The 17,045-nt window shown below is 43.0% G+C and overlaps 1 long non-coding RNA gene across 2 annotated transcripts in view; it reads left to right on the top strand.

The window, feature by feature from the left end:
* The first annotated feature begins 13,979 nt into the window (after positions 1–13,979).
* Positions 13,980–17,045, top strand: part of LOC111941421 (uncharacterized) — a 172,342-nt gene continuing 169,276 nt past the window's right edge. For both annotated transcript variants that reach the window (XR_015281207.1, XR_015281206.1), the window contains exon 1: positions 13,980–14,183. This is a non-coding gene — a long non-coding RNA (uncharacterized LOC111941421). The remainder of the gene's footprint in view (positions 14,184–17,045) is intronic.

Genomic DNA, 17,045 nt, shown 5'->3' with positions numbered 1-17,045 from the left:
CAAAACACAGTTATGGTTACTGCCCCTCAATGTTTCTTTCCCTAGGCTATTTTCTTTTGAAAAACCTGATAGGTAATTAACAGGTAGTATTAATTAGGTAGTTTTATCTTTGAAAATGTCTTTATTCACTTATTTTTTTAGTAGTTAAGAAGACTGTAACACTTTTTAAGTCTCTATTACATTAGTTTAGTTTTATGAACATATTCTTATTAATCAAAATCATCTGTTTGGCTCACAGTCTGTTTTCTTTGCAGAAGTGTTTTTGGAAGCTTAACAGTGTAATTCCAGGGATGATATCGGCCCCAGTGCTTCAGAATCAGGGCCTACAGAGGGACTTTATATAGCCCTTTGGAAGGAAGAATTTATGCTGCCAAAACAAATTTCTTTGCCAGAATTAGACCCTGATTCTTTAAACTGCCTCCATTATCTAAGGTTCTGCCTAACTAAGCATATGCACACTAACACGAATAGTAAATACTTGAATTCCTTAAACGTTGAGGCCCAAGGAAGTCCATACTTGCTTAGGACTCAGGGGCAGAAGGACTGAATCTATGCACCAAATGCGGCAGGTGATGATGTGGCACTAAACTGCTGCTCAGCAACCACACCCCTTGTGCCATGCAGCCCCACCTCACATGGCTCCCTTCAGATGGAGAAGAGGCAATAAGAAGGAAGAGGGAGTTGGCTGCACAGACAGAAGCATCTTGTTAAAACATTATGGCAGCCAAGAAATGGGCTAGTGTTGTTTGCAAAGTTGGGTAACTTTTATTTTACCCCAGGGAGCTGTGGGTATTCAGCCTGGAGAAAAAGAGGCTCAGGGGAGACCTTATCACTCTGAAGTGAAAAGGTCTGAAAAGAGGCTGTATCCAGGTGGAGGTCAGCCCCTTCTCCCAGGTAACAATGGAAAAGACAAGAGAAAACAGCCTCAAGTGGCACCACAAGAGGTTTAGGTCGGAAATTATTATATACTATGAAAAATGTTTTTACTGAAAGCATCGTCAAGCACTGGAACAGGCTCCCCAGGCAAACGGGGCAATCACCATTCCTGGAGCTATATAATAGATGTTTAGGTGTAGCACCTGCGAACCTGGTTCAGAGGTGGACTTGGCAGTGCTGGATTTTTGGTTGGATTTGCTGATATTAGAAGTCTTTTCCAACACAAATGATTCTGTCAATCTCTGAAATAAAAAGCCTTTGATATTATAAATCTTAGTGAATATGTTTTTACCATTACATGGCCCTCCCAGCTGTAAGAAGTGAGTCCAGGCAATGGTGTTTTTAACACTACCTTTTGACTTTGTGCTGAAAAAAAGACATATATATCCAAGGGTAAGTCTAGATAAGCTTGAAGTAGTAAGAAATGCCAGGCTTGCAGCCCACTCTAAGTACAGCTATACTTCCTTCTGCTTGAATGGGACTTAGACACTCAAAAAGTATACTGAATGAAGTCAAGTTTCAAAAAGCATTTTTGGGAAATCCCAAAAATATATATCTTGAAGAACAGAGATACACTTTTTTTAAATAATAAAAAGTAAAACTAGAGAAGAGCTAAATTAATCAGTGAAGAATACGATTTTTTTAGCTTAACGCGCTAAACCAAACTGTTAATTTGAAATGGAGATATTTTAATGTGAAAGAGAAATACAAGTGCAATAAATGCTATAAATATTCTACACTGTACACCATGCTGTCAAATAAAAAACAGAAAAATGAAGGACACTGTCTGGTTCCAACTCCTAACTCTACTTCTTTTGGAATCAAACAAAAATATAATTTGTTGATATATAACAGGCCATGTGTGACAGCAGCAGGATTTTAAACGTGACTTACTTTTATGAAAGAAACATGGGAGTGAAAAAAGCAAATCAGACTCAGTGTTTAATTTAACTTTTGAGAAGAAAAAAAAATGTAAAAATTACTGAGGGGGTAGTGCAAAATGCTGGACAAAAAGATACACTAAAGGCATAAGGAAATATATCGAGAGCAAAATATTTCAGATGTCATTCTAGTAAAGGCTCTAAATTTATGGGAACTTAGGTATGTTCTCCAACTGGAAAATACGATTTGTTGAAACATTCTCATTCTGGACTGGTATGAAAGCTGGGGGTTTTTTGGATGAAAACTAAGTGTTATACAGGAAGTTTCTGTCTCATATACTTACGGAGAACTATAAAAACTGTGTGTTGTGAGTGACTCCAGTGTCTCAAAATTTTTTAATTCCTCCAGTTTTGATAGCTGAAACCTGTTTTATTCAAATGCTTTCTATGTGTTACTATCTGATTAATAAAAACAGTCTTTTCAGAAACCTGAATGATTCTCAAATCTAATTCAGAATATTCTGAATGAAAATTTTGCAGACTTTGCACTGCTACCTACAAGTTTGGGCTGTAACTCAACACTATAAAGGCAATTTCCTGAAGGTGCACAAATGCTGCAGTGACAATAACCTTTCTTCTTTTTTTACATAAATCACAACCCCAGACTGATGGGCTGAGAAGGGCAGCTGGCTGTGAGAAGAGCAGAGGTGTACAGAGGAGATTATTTAGAGGACCTCTACTGCCTTATTCTCTTAGCAGTAAGGCCTCATTCATATCACAGTAATGTTTGAGTTTGCTCACACCACTTAAACACCTTTAGCCAGCTTTTGTCCAACCCTGATGTGTCAGCTGAAAAAACAGTACTCCATGAGTTAGTGATCAGTTATTGATCAATGGATTCAATTCTGATGTCTACCACATGTGTCTGCTGGGATGGCTGGATGTCATGGTAAGGGTCGCCACGACAAACCTTTTGGGGTCCCTGTCTTCAGGATTTAGGTAGCAAAATAAAAGGAGCTGGAATGACAGAGCTGCCAAAGAACAAAAGAACTTGAATGAAAACAGAATAGGGACAATGCCCAGAAACCAAACACAGTTATGGGGACAAGCTCCAAGGACCAGAAACAAGGTGGTAGTAACAATATATACACTCGGGGTAGAACCTTCTGGAAACATAGCCATATAGGGAGAGCAGGTAACCAATAGGGAAGTAGAACTTGGACTGCTTAACGTAAGAGCACTAGAGACAATGGGGAGAACTCTCAGGCTCGCCCTAACTTAAACAAATATTTCCCAGGGCTTGAAGCTAATGCCTGGCCCCTACAAGGCAAAATCTGGCTGACTCTGAGTCTTAGCCAGGCCTGCTCCCACAGTTGGATGCATAATTTCCCATTTCAGAAAACAGCTGAGAGCCTACTCAACAGAATAAATGTAGGTGTCCACTACACAAGGAGAGAAGGTCTCTTCAGGACTCCATTGGCTCTGTTTACTGGGTATCCTTGGGTTGCATTGGACGTTTGGACAATTTAACTAACCTAAATGTCTGCTTAGGTGTAAATACAAACAACCTGATGAGATTTACTTTACCCAAACTCTCCTTTAAATGGCTACATAAAATACATCATATGTAAACTTTAAAACTGCATAAAGTAGAACTTGTTCATGTTTCTACGATTAGACCTAGGGTTGCCCATTGAACATCTTATACCATGGTTTTAAAAACTCTTTTAAAGCTTGTAATTTCTTGACAAAAATCTTATAAAAGATTAATTTGAATCTTTCATCCTCATCTAAAACATCATACAGATATGTTCATGAACTTTATCACAAAAAACTATGGAGTTATTCTATTTTGAAAGTATCCCTTTTAAGGTTTTACAAATATGTGCCGTATATAATACTGGAATATAAAATTATTGCTTTGTTAATTTGAGATTATGTAACATTAAAATCTGTCTGCAAGAAAATTATGTATTATGGGCTGTGATTTTATTTACATTATGCTTATTTTAAATTGAAGTATGTGAAATCTTATGCAGGTTCATTGCTGTTTTTTCTGCAGTCTGTGAACTGTCTTCCATCCTCTGCTTCATTCCAAACGGAGCAGCCTCTGGGGAACAGTGCAGACTACTACTTTGTGTTGTCACCTAGTGTGCTGACAGGATGAAGAAAAGTGTTTGGCACAGCCTTTCATTGGTAACATATACTGATAGACATGAGCATGTCTCAGTCAAGCTGTTCAACATTTAAATGTGTAATTACATATAATCGCTACCCATATTAGGGTTGACAGTTTTTGGTCTTTTTATAGCAACCTTTGTACTTTTGCTCATCAATCACTTTTTGTTTTTCTAGTAATTCATACTGCAGTGGCAATGGGACAGAACATTTGACTAAAAAACCCCTTTTTTTGCCTCAAATCCAAAGTATGGTATTCCGATCAAAAAGTTAAAGTAGCCTTTCACATTTGGGGTCTTACCTGCTCATACCTGACAATATAGGAGGTCATCTCAATGAGAGAATTACTGCATGTGTGAGGAGTGACTGCCAGTGGGAAAGTAAGTGTTTATGGGATGCATGTTGAATACATTTAGTTGCTTCTGTGGCTGGAGTATACATACTTGATTTGACCTCAGCTATGGTCTTGTCTATTCTGGATATTGTCCTGTTATTTTTGCATTTTTGTCTTTGAAGCACAAAAGAACCTAATGAAATAAGTTAAGAAAAATCTTGAATACAGGGAAGACTGCATCTGCTCCATCATCTTATTAAAAATGTAATTAAATATGCTCAATAAATATTTGGACCTTAAGGTCCATACAAGCATGTCTATCCATGACAAAAGAAAGATCCTGTCAATGAGACACTTTTAGAAAGTTCCACTTAATTGTATTTCTATGAAAGACAGTGATGAAAAAAAATAAGTAGGAAACCTCAACCCAGATCAGAGCAGATAAAAGATGCCTGGCCTATCCAGGAGATAAACTGTATTCAGTTCCTATCTGTATCATACAGGATATTAAAAACTTAAACCTGAATGCAAGGTTATGTTACTGATTGAGTAAGATGAAAGGGAGCAGGAACTGATGACTTCAGATATCCCATACTAAGTACATCCAACAAGTCCTTTAGGACTAGTCAGGACTAGTCAGCCCTGACTCTAGGGAAGTTTCAGTCACTGCTGAGTATTGTAGTAATAAGTAAGGCTACATTAGGGAATGAATACCTCCCGCCAGTATTTTTCTCAGCTGGACTTAAATATCTACTTTTTTAGACTCTTTGTGCAATACCTGTCACTGAATTAAGATGATACAATAAACAACATTAATAAGCTTAGTTCCTGTGCTGAGGAAACTAGGGTGGGTTTATAGTAAACTGCAAACAAAAAAAGCTACAGTGAAATGGTTTACATGAATAAAGGAGACAGAAATAGGATCTTGACTTCATACTCTCCAACAATCCACTGTCAATGGGGTTGAGATGCAGCAGCATTGTTGGGTCAACAGTGTTAATTGGTGAATCTGAGCAAACCTCAATCCCAAAATCATGTTTTCACTGTTTTCACCTCAGAGTTAGGATTTTAGGACTATCTAAACACAGTGCTACCAGAAATAAGTGATGCCACATAGATTTTGATTGGATTACAAAGCCGGAAAAACATAAATTTAAGACTTCATCTCAGTGTGGTGTTGGTGGAACCAGTAGAGCTTTTAAACCACATCAGGCTGGTCGCTGATGACTTTTTGGTGGAAGGATGGTGACATCTAGTGGTGCTGCTCTTCTCACCCTTCCTGTGCCCTTCACATTACATCTTGATGCATGCCATCAGTAGTACAGTGATGTAATATTACAGACTTAATTAATTCTCCTTCTGAAAGCTTTAATACTTTATGCAGCATCAGCTTTCAATCAAACAGTGTCCACCTCTTAACATGTCAAACATAATTGCCCATTTTGTTGTTATACTGGCAAACAAGAGTTGTCATAAAGGAGTGATTCAGCAATCTGCAAATAAAGCTGCATTATAAAACATTGAAAATATTGTGATAACAACTAAGAGTTTTCTTTCTAAATTCATTACTTAAATTCAAGAGTTATTTGTCTCAAAATGACAATAGGCTCTGTTTCAGTAGGGACTTAGGGAGTGATCCAGGGAGTGATTTAATCCTCACCTTAAAAAAAGAAATTGTTAAGAAAGAATGCATCAAATCACAGTTTAGGTGCCTTTTGCTGCCTGGCTGGGTAATTATTATAGTATAGAGGTCTAACTGCAACAATTGAAATTAGGTAAAATAAGTTCTATATTATCACAAATATAAAAAAAGACCTTAATAAAGTCAGATCTGCTCAGTCATTGAAAATACTGCTAGTAATGTGTCTTAGAAATTTAGACAATGAAAGATAAGAGATACAGGTATGTAGAGAAACTAAAGTATTATCTGTTACAGAAGGTCGAACAGCACCAGTTTGCTTGCTCAAATATAGGAATTATTGACCTGCTAGATCAGGTTATGATCTGGACTGCTTGAGGTGGCTGCTGGGCATGGGCACAGAACATTCCCAATGAGCTGTACAGGCCCCTTGATTTGGGAGCTAGAACAGGTTCATGGATGAAGGTACCCTCACCTGTAGTAAAGCCAGATGCTTTACCACAACATACGTAACCTGTTACTCTAACGTGACAGGTATCAGTGAGATGCTCTCCAGCTCTTAGCTGCCAGCAGGAAAAAAGACTGGCCTGGCAGAATAGGAAACTTTTGCAGGGACTTGGGGAAAAAAGAAGACAATTTATGACCTTTGGAAGAAGGGGCAAGCAACGTAGGAAGAGTAAGAGGATGTCATGAGGTCATGCAAAAAGACAATTACAAAGGTAAAAGCCCAGCTAGAACTCCATCTGGCCAGCATAGCAAAAGATAACAAAAACTTTTTAACAAATAAATCAGGAACAAAAAGAAGACTGAGAGGTTCCATCCTGTTTTTGCATGCAGAAAGAAATATTGTCACAAAAGATGAGGAAAAGGCTGAGTTACTTAATGCCTTTTTTGCCTCAATCCGTAACAGAAAGACCAGTTATCCTCAGGGTACCCATCTGTACCCATCATCTGAACTGGTAGACAGGGATGTGGAGCTGGGTACATTTCGCATAATCTAACAGGAACTAGTCAGCAACCTGCTGTGCTACCTGGACAAGTGTATCATGCTGTGTGGGATCCACCTGATGATATTTATAGAACTGGCAGAAGAGTTTGCTCTTCCCATGATTTGCTACCAGTCCTGGTTAATCAGGGAGGTCCCAAATGACTGATGGTTGGCAAATGTGACACCCAAGAAGGGCAGGAAGATCTGGAGAAGAACAGGCTGGTCAGCTTGCCCCCTGTGCCAGGCAAGGTTATGGAGTAGGTTATTGCGCTCAATTTTACGTGGCGTGTAAAGGACAACCAGGAGATCAGGCCCAGCCAGATGGGTTTATGAAAGGCAGACCCTGCTTGCCCAACCTAATCTCCCTCGGAGACAGGGTGACCAACAGAGTTAATGAGGGAAAGATGGTGGATATTGTCTGCCTGGACATCAGTAAAGCCATTAACACCATTTCCCCCAGTTCTTTAAATTCCACCTTCGCGACAGCTTTCACAAACAAACAAACAAACAAAGAAACACCACCTTGGTAGTATCATACTCTATTAACATTTATATACATTAGCTTTATTTTGCAACACTTGAGTTCTACATCCAGTTCTTCATTATTATACTGAGCCAAATCTACTCATTAGTCTTCCCTTTGCGTGATCTCTTGAACACTATAGCTGGGCCCATGAATTTTCTCATAAAAGCGTATGTTTTTCACCAGCTGGATATTGTGCAAATGATGAGTGCTCTTACTGCAAATGCTCAATTGTCACTTAGCTATCACATCTGCATTGAAACAGTTCTACACCTTTCAAAATGACAACAGTCAATAATTTGTTTCTGTCAGAAGCTCTTTCTGACTGATTTCAGAATAAATACTTTTCATTTAGCTCTTAGTTATCTCACAGAGCAGAGATTAGATGTATTTTCTGCACATTAAAAACAGAATTTGGGAAAATTGTATGTAAGGGCTTGAAACAGCCCACATGGAATGCCCACTAGATAGATTTTCCCCAAGATGCACAGGGAATATATGAGGTATTCTTTTGTAACTGCAACAATAGCATGAAATACTATACATAAATACTACATAAAACTGAGTAAGAATTCTAGTTTTCCCAAAGGATTTCCCAAAAGGTTTCCCAAAGGGTTTTGTTTTTTTTAGCTAATGGGCATCAAGGCAGTGAAACTAAGCCTTGTCAAAGCATATCTTCAAGATAAGCTTTTATCTATATATTATGAAGCCAGAATGGTCTTAAATGTCATCACCATTCTGAACTGCCTGGCTGTAATGGTATGTAAAGCCACAGCGGGCAGAAAGTGCCTATGAGCCTTTTGAATTCCCAGCTGGAAGGCTTCTTGCTTTGAAACAAGGGGCCTTCGTTAAATTCATCTGGACTCTAGGCTTTCACATGAGAACTAGAAAGCGGACCAACCTTCAAGTTATTTCTTTTAACTTGTTTTCATAATTAAAATGAAGCTTGCTCCAGAAACACATCTTCCCCCGCTAGTCCTCCATCTCCCGCCTCTTATTTCCACAGCTCTGTAACAAAGGTGCTTTGATTTTGGTTTAAATGGGAATGAGGGCTGGTGGTGGGTGGTGGTGGGTGTGTGGTGTGATCTTTGATCTGTTTAACACAGGCAACTTTAGCCCACAAGGAATTTGTCTGAGGAACTACATTAAAATAGTAGTTGAAACATAATGCAAACCTAATTTTAATTGATGCTGTTTGGAGTGCTGCATGTGTCTATGCTATGAGTTGCTTTATGTTATCATCTGTCAGCTGTCGTTGTAACATATAATCCGTTTTAAAATAACCTGAAGGTGTAAGTCATAAAATAATCAACATCTCAATACTTAAGACTGTGTCTACTGCAGTATGTGGAGTTTTACATGGGGCACACAGCCCACTGATGTTACCTAAGCTAAAAAAGGCAATAGAGAAAACAAAAAAATTCTAAACATAGAATTTCATCTGAAGCAGGCATGAAGAAGATGACATCCTCTCTTTAGGCATTCAGTCAGCCACGGACAGATACTTTAAGTATGGACATGACACTGTCTCTCCACTATGTGATCCCTGTGATCCCATTTGGGTTGTGTCTTCTGGTGAAGATTACTGAGGAAGTGTGTGCACTTAAGCAGCTTCTGTACTTGCATAAAGGAGATACTGAGCCTCACAGTAATTAACGTCTATGCAATCTCTTTTCTGAGTGAGTACATTTAGTGTACACTGTCTCATTTCTTAGCTTCAGAAAAACAGAGTATGTATTCCATCTCTTCCTACAGACTAGTTTCAGTAAGATGAATTGCACTACTTCCTGGACTTCAAAATGAGATTTCCCAATGACCTTCCTGTTGGAACTGAGATTAGCTTTTTTTTCCTAATTTCAATTTTAGAGATTTAAGACTGTGACATTCCCTTTAGCATTTTTTCTGAACATTTTAGGCAGGGTAAGCTTCCTAATCCACACTCTTTTTAAGAATCCATTTAACCACCAAAAAGATGCTCTGGGTTTATAGATTTAGGATAATTTGACTATTGCAGTTTATCTCCAGTAAAGAAGGGAAATAGATCCTTTCTGGACTGTCAGTTTGCTTCTTCAAACTAAGAGACCCATGGCTGCATAGTACACTTCTATCAAAAACTTATGATAGAGCTGGCAAACATGGAAGTACCTTTTACTAGAGTGTCTGCTGGGACATTTCACCCAAGCCCTTGCTGCTCCTACCTCAAGATGAATGATACTAGAATATATGCCAAGCAAACAAAATTAAACTCTGATGAAAACATGGGTAGTTGAGGGATATTAAGTGTAGATTAAAGAGTAGCATTTGTTCTTGGCATCTCTTATCTAATGTTACAGTTGGTATCAGCCCTTGAATGAAGTAGAGAAGATAAAATAGTTCTTTGTGGTGGTGTGTGTTTTTTGTTAACGGTTTAAGTATTTATACCAGCTGGTTGCTCCCAAATACCTTTCCCGCTAAAAGGGAATGGTGCCTTCCTCAGTTTCCCCACCTTTTCCCCTACATCACTCACCCTGAGAGCCTTCCCACTCTTCCAGAATGGTCCCTGTCAATCCCCCTCTTGTCCAATCACCCCAGGTTCCCAGCTGCCCATTAATGTAATCCCTGCAATTATTCAAGACCTTTCCTTGCCCATCACTATAAACCCTGCCCTCTATTCCAGACCCTTCCCTGTCCATCTGCCAACCTTCGAGGCCCCATTGGCCTAGGTGACTGGTCCTCTCCGCCCTCTCATCCCTGTTGGTCCCTATATTGTTCTCTCCTCCCCTTGTTCCTCCCTTTTAGGCTCTTCATTGGTTGATTGTTTGTACCCTCCCATCAATTCTGAGTTCTCCAAAACCCTGACCCCCACCCAACTGTGCTTGGGGCTTTTTTGGTCCCCGATCCCCCTGCGGAATAAAGCTCTCAGGGATTCACACTGAAGGCTCCTCTCTGTCCTTTACCCCTGTCCCTGGCGTTTTTCCTACTATCAAAAGCCGTAGAGCATGCCAGCCTGACCCACACACCTCTATCGGCCATATCCCTGACTGCGTAGGTTTCGGAGGATGGCCCATTCATCTGGGGGCTAGCCTGGGCTACCTAAAAATTTAAGCACGCCGACAGTGTGTGGTGCCCGAATGTGGGGCTCGAGTGGGCTAATTTTAAGGCACGGAAGACCTCTGGCTTTTTTGCGCCAGCTGGTGCCCACCACCGTGGGGATTGCAGCAGGCAGCCCCAGGTGCAGAGCTGCCGTAGACTTTAGTCTGCAGCTGTGGAGTGTCAGAACCCCTGTGTGAGCACACTGCTTTTTGGTCAGTGGTGCTCCCAGGGGAGGAAGAGGCAACCCGACTGGACCCGAGGATCTCTTCCCGGACCAGGGACCCTAGTTACAGTTTTCCTTTCCAGAGCAGCCAAGGGGTGAGTAAGAGTGTGTGGTACATTGTTCTTGGGGATAAAGGGTGCGTGACGAGCTAGAAGTCACGTGTTGGCTGCACACAGTACCCGGTGCTCTAGGCTGCCCTCGGACCCTTTTCTTTTCAAGTTCCATATTTTGCTGTAGCTGGGGGTGGATTAAGCTGTACTGACACAATGGGGTCCAAGTTGTCAGTACAGCAGCGAGAGGTTTATTTCCAAGTTGCAGGTACCCTGGTGGGTAGGGGGAGGAAATTTTCTGAAGGGATGTTGAAACAATTCATTTGGTGGTTGTTCTTCCATTTCCCTAATTTGACCCCAAATGATACCAAAACTGCAGATTTTTTGGAATAAAATTTGGACAGATATTGACAGTGTCCACAAAATCTGGGGATCCATCGGGAGATGATTTTTATAGATTTTTTTGTATTAACATTAGAGGCTACAAAAGAACAGGAAAAGTTAAATTTAGAAGAAATGGAAAAGCAGCCACCTCAGTTGCCCCCAGTTCTTCCTGAAATCCCTCCTCCCCTGCCCCCTGATCCTAGCCCTTCTTCCCCTACATTGGGAAGGCTGTGTGGAGGATCCCATCAAAAGGTGTAAGGCAGCTGCAATTCGATTGCTAGCAAACACCCTGGCTCTCCACAATCCCCTTGATACCCTTGCCCTGACAGTACTAGCCACACTGTCCCCAAACTGCCCCCAAACCCTTTTCCCACTCCTTACCAAAGTTATAAACCCCAAGTTTTTCTCCCAGAGAGTTTGCCTTCAGCCTCACAAAATGGTTCCCAGAAGCCTCAAGATAGTGGGTGCCGCATGGTAGGCCCCCCCAACTTGGGCTTCTTCTCCCCAAAATCCCTTTCTCCCTTTTGCCCTGCTTCCACCTAACCCTTTCATACCCCCCAACTTCCCTTACCCAATGGATTCCACCTGTTCCCTTGCGTCACCACCCTCAGCTCCACCCTCTGCTCCTCTCATCACTCCACCCATTGCTCCTCCCATCATAACATCACCTGAAGTCCCCATCTCGTCAAGTAGGTCTGCCCAGGTTCCCACACCCTCTTTATGCAGCTCCACCCACGCTCTTCTTCCGGTTTCAACACACCTCCTTCCAGTACCCATGCTCTGAAAACCGGAAGTGATGGGCCTGAGAACCAGAACCAGGAACATGGGGCCCTTCCTTTCAATGTACAAGTTACTTAAAGAAGTGGGCAAATTCCAAACTGGGGACCCTTGACATATCAAAATAAAAAAGAACTGTGTAGAGCTCAGAAAGAATTCAGGAGAAAAAGTGAGTTTTTTTAAAGGATTGCTAGAAGCCACCTTTTCCTCGAATGAGTTGGTTCCTAGTGAACTTAAAAGTTTATTTATATGTTTACTCTCCCCCTCCCTCAGAGTTCACTCTGTGGGAGAGAACATGGAAAAGGTTGCTCGGGGACCTCCTTCCTGAGCTGCTACAAGACCCCAATTCGGCTTACGATTTTAGCAGAAATTATGTATCTTTTATTCATGTCTGTGGCGAAGGGGAATGGGCAAGCGAAGGGGAATGGGCAAGCCCATACAAACAGGCATCTGATCTCTCTATAAATGTCCTAGATTTAATAAAAGGAATTGCAGAAAAGGTGTTGCAGTCTGTTTATTTTGTTCTGATTATTAAGTGAATGGTTTGTTCCTGTTGTTATCCCCCTATGATTCTGTAATGGTTTTGCCCTCCTGTCAGTTTTTGTAAACCCCTCCCCTTTTTCCTGAACCTTCCTTATCCATCACCTTTAGCCTGCCCCTGGTCCCTGTCATTCAATGTAAACCCAACCCTTTGTTCCAGCAAGTTCCCTGCCTTTCATCCCCTACTCGAAGCCCCATTGGCTTTGTGACTGCCGCCCCTCCCAGATGTTACCCCTTGTCATGGTTTTAAACCAATAACTAAGAAAATTACTTACTTCTTGCTGTGAGATATGGATTAGAACAAGAGCAAAACAGGCATACAACTTAAAAGGGAAAAAAAAAGTAAGTTTATTGACAAACCACAATAATAAGAACACCAGAATAAACTTCCAGAAAAACCTTTCCATCCCCTATCTACCCACTATTCCCTTGTTCACATGACAACAGAGACAAAAACTCTGGAAGTCTGATGGTTAAAACAGTCCCAATTCTTGCTAGTCTTTTCACCAGTCTTTATAGAGAAACAGAAGTTTCTTCCTGTTAATTTATGGAGTTTGACACAAGAAAACTATTTTTGTTATAGTTTTCTATTGCCCTAATGTTAGCTGCTCAGAGCTGCTGTTATTAGAGTTCACTCCTCCCATTTTCACATCACTCTGAAGTGTGTATGGGCCATGAGTCTAGAGATAGCAGTTTTAAGGATAAGTTATTCAAAGGCAAAAAAAGTCTTCTTCATCTGTTTCTGTGAGCTTCACCAGAAAACAGTTTTTCTCATTGCCTCTCAAGGCTTTAAATCTCCCAACAGTTTTCTCATTGCCTCTCAAGGCTTTTAATCTCCCAGCACTTCACTATACTATAATTACTCTTTACTCAAATTTACACTTTGAACACTATTCCTCTCTAGATCCTATATCATGAATTAAAGGAGTTCTTTTCAGGACTTCATTGTCCATCTCCATAGTTTTAACAGGGAGATATTTCAGCTTAATTAAAGCATCTTCTTAATTCTCTACCTTTCCTGAAGCTTCTTTTCTTTCCTGTCACTGGTAGTTTATAAAGTCTCTTTTCATGTTGATCTCTCTCTCTCTCTCTCTCTGGATAAAAAGATTAATCCGCAAGTCTCATCTGGGTTATGAAAGAGTTAACATCTTGCCCAGGCTTTTGTAGATGGTTCGGAGATCTCTGCCGAACAGGAGCTGGAGCCGTCTGCGATGAGAAGTTCCTCATGGCTGCTCTGGAGCGTGTGGTCGCTGCTCCAACCCGCTGCAAGTCCAGGGCCTCTCTCTTTCTTCACTGGGCAGTTTCTAGTGAATGTAGTTACAGCAAAACTGCAGCCGAGCCAGAGATCGGCTCGGCCCAGCCCGGGGAAAACCTTCCCCAGGCCCCCCCATCTCCCGGCCGGGAGACGGGGCAGGCCCGGCCCCATCCCCGCCCGGCCGCATGGCCTGGGCAGGGACGGGAGGCCTGGAGCTCTGCCACCCTCCACAGCCAGAAAACAAAGAGAACCCAGAGAGCTCTGCTTTTGCATTTTAAGGTAGGGTTCACAAGTTGATCCCACTTTTCAATGGCCTAAACTGCTGTCAGTTCCCAGCAATGACCGATAATTGGTCAGGAGAAAAGACTCCAAGCACTTCCCAGCAACTCCAACTCCCTTAAAGGTAAAGTAACTCCATGACACTCCTAGGATTGTGAACCCTCCTCCCAACTCCTCCCATACTGTATTCCCATTGGTCCTCGGTTTGTACCCTCCCCTCTTTAAATTGGCGAGCACAGAAGTGCTCAGGGCTCAGAGTCCTTGGGTCCTCGTGTGCCTTTCCAGCCCTCGTCCTGTCACTGCTCCTTTCCATCAATAAATCCTGTTCCTGGAAAGCTGCTTGGACTCTGGGTCTCCTCCATCTCCTCACTGAAGCCCACGACGCCAAGACCTGCAGAGCCTTGAGTGGCGGAGAGGCTCTGAAGGTTCGGTCTGGGGATAACAGCTCCCAGACCGTTCCGCACTCCTGGCGCTGCCAGCGGCCAGTGAGCAGAGCTAGCCCAGGTGTAAAGGGCCGCGGCGGGCAGCGTCAGCTGGCGCCCAACGTGGGGCCTCTACAGCCCATGGAGACCCCCGGAGGAGTCGTGTCCTTGTGGATTTATAAACACTTTTGGGCAGCAGCTACCCCGGTTGCAGCAGGCCGGTTTTTGTCCGGCAGCGCTCCTGGGGAAAGGGGCGACAATCAGCGCACCAGGGACCGTGCTCCTGGGGCTTTGGACATCTCCCACGGCCAGTGTCTGGACTGGTAAGTTTTCCCCGGTGGGGGAAAAAGGGGGGGGGGCGTGTGTGTGAGCCCCTTTGTGTGTGGTGTGACTCCCCTGGGGGGAGGTGTGTGGTTTGGGTCCAGACCCTTGTTTTTAGTTCTTTAAGTTCTCATTTGCCATTGGGGGGTGGTGAGACTGCGGAGCCAGGGGTGTGAGAGATGGGTGCGCGATTGTTGGCTCCACAGAGGGGGATTTTTCTCCAAGTTGTGGGAATCCTTGAGGGTGGGAATCATAAGTTTTCACGTGGGTTGGTTAAAAGGCTGGTATCAGGCCCCAGAAGCTGGCAATCCTAGGACCTTGAAGGATCTCCAACAATTGTGTGGGATGTTGAACTGGGTCAGACCCTGGCTGGGAATCACTACAGGGGATCTAGCTCCTCTTTTTTTACTTGTTAAAAGAGGGAGAGGAGCTGGGTTCTCTTACGGTACTGACAAAGGGGGCTCGACAGCTCTTAGAGAAAGTGCAATTGGCACTGGAAAGTCGGAAGGCCCATTGGTGCCTACCAGACCTTCCATTCAATTTCATAATTTTGGGGAAATTGCCACACCTCCATGGGCTCATCTTCCAATGGGACAAAGGTCAGGGAGACCCTCCCTTAATCATAGAGTAGGTTTTTCTTGGTCACTAATTGTCCAAGAACATCACTCTGCCACAAGAGCTGATGGCCCAGCTGATCACCAGGGCTAGAGCCCAGATGTGCCTATTGGCAGGGTGTGACTTTGCATGCATTCATCTGCCCTTGAAGTTGTCCACCGGAAAATTAACAAATGAGACTTTGGAGAATTTGAAAATGAAAGGCTACTATTCACCCTGGATAGTTACATGAGAAAAATTTCTATCCACTGCCCTGGCCACAAATTATTCAATGAAGAATTTAATTTGGTCCCTAAAGAAATTCAAAGCCGGAAACCACTCAAAGCCTTGACTGTATTCACAGATGCATCCAGGAGATCCCACAAGTCAGTAATGACTTGGAAAGATCCCCAGACTCAGCAGTGGGAGACCAATGTTGAGAGTCTTGAGGGCTCCCCTCAAGTTGCTGAGTTGGCCACAGTTGTCAGGGCTTTTGAAAAGTTTCCAGGCCCAAAAAATTTAATTATTGATTCGGCCTATGTAGCGGGAGTAGTATTGTCCTGGTTTAGGGCAAATTTGGGAGAAAACTTCCAATGGGGCCACCTTCAGGAAGCAAACCCACATGGCCCCTTTTTCCCACTCCCCAGCTGGTTTGGGAAGAGATTTCTCTGAGAGAAGTGGAAAAAACCTGTTCATTTAACAGGCAAAGCACTACCCAGCACAAGCGTGAACAATATCAAATTACAAAATGCCTCGCTGCTCTGAAGAGATGACAAATTTAGAGGGTCTCTTTCCTGTGAGTGTGGAGGCTGGGGAACTGGCCAATTCAGAGATCTTGGCTCTCCCTTGGAGGGATTCTTCCTAGGCCAGGTACTTTGCTCTCTCAGAGATCTTTGAGTTAAGTTATATTAATATGTTGCACCCCATTGGTTTCCCCCCCATCAATCCACCCCAATACACGTGTCCCAGTTTCCCCCGCCTCTCTCCTTCCGTATAAATATTCCGGTTTTTCACCTGTTCAGGGAGATGCTGTCACTGGCTGCCTTCATTGAGGGCCCTACTTTAATAAAGGCTGCTGCATAGTGGAATGCCATACAGAGCTTGAATCTCTCCTCCTGGGTTGCCTGCTGATCACCTCTGAGCAGAGACCACTTGCCAGGCAGAGGACATACCAGTGCTCCTGAGCAGTCCTTTTGGACGGCTTCTTCAGGGTAGTCGCGGCACCCCTGCCATTGACCACCACCGCGGCAAGTGGCGTCCAACGTGGGGCAGACGAAGAGCCCCTGAAGAAGCATCCACCTTCAGTTTTAACTGCAGAGCGTGCCGCTGTTGGAGCTGCCACCCCCCGAGGAGAACTACTTGCATTCTAGCAAGAGGCAACCCAAAGGGCTGCGACTGGGACCCTCGTTGACCATCTGGGGTGAAGAAGAGGAGCCCTTGAGGACTGGCCACCAGGTGACCACCCGCCCACCAGCTTTTCATTGGCCTCATCAGCACTGGCTGAAGAAAAAGTGTGGGTCACCCCATTAAGGGTTTTTTTGGCTTTTCTTAGTTTAGTTTGCATTTTGCTGCTGGGTGAGGAGTGAGAAGGATGGGGAACTAGCTCTCCAGACCAAGACTGACCTCTCCTGAGAGGGACTTTTATATCC

This window comes from Cyanistes caeruleus, chromosome Z (genome assembly GCF_971803275.1).
Source record: "Cyanistes caeruleus chromosome Z, bCyaCae1.hap1.1, whole genome shotgun sequence".
Taxonomy (NCBI): Eukaryota; Metazoa; Chordata; class Aves; order Passeriformes; family Paridae; genus Cyanistes; species Cyanistes caeruleus.
The sequence above is the reverse complement of the archived record's forward strand: the minus strand, read 5'-3'. Positions and strand labels throughout refer to the sequence as shown.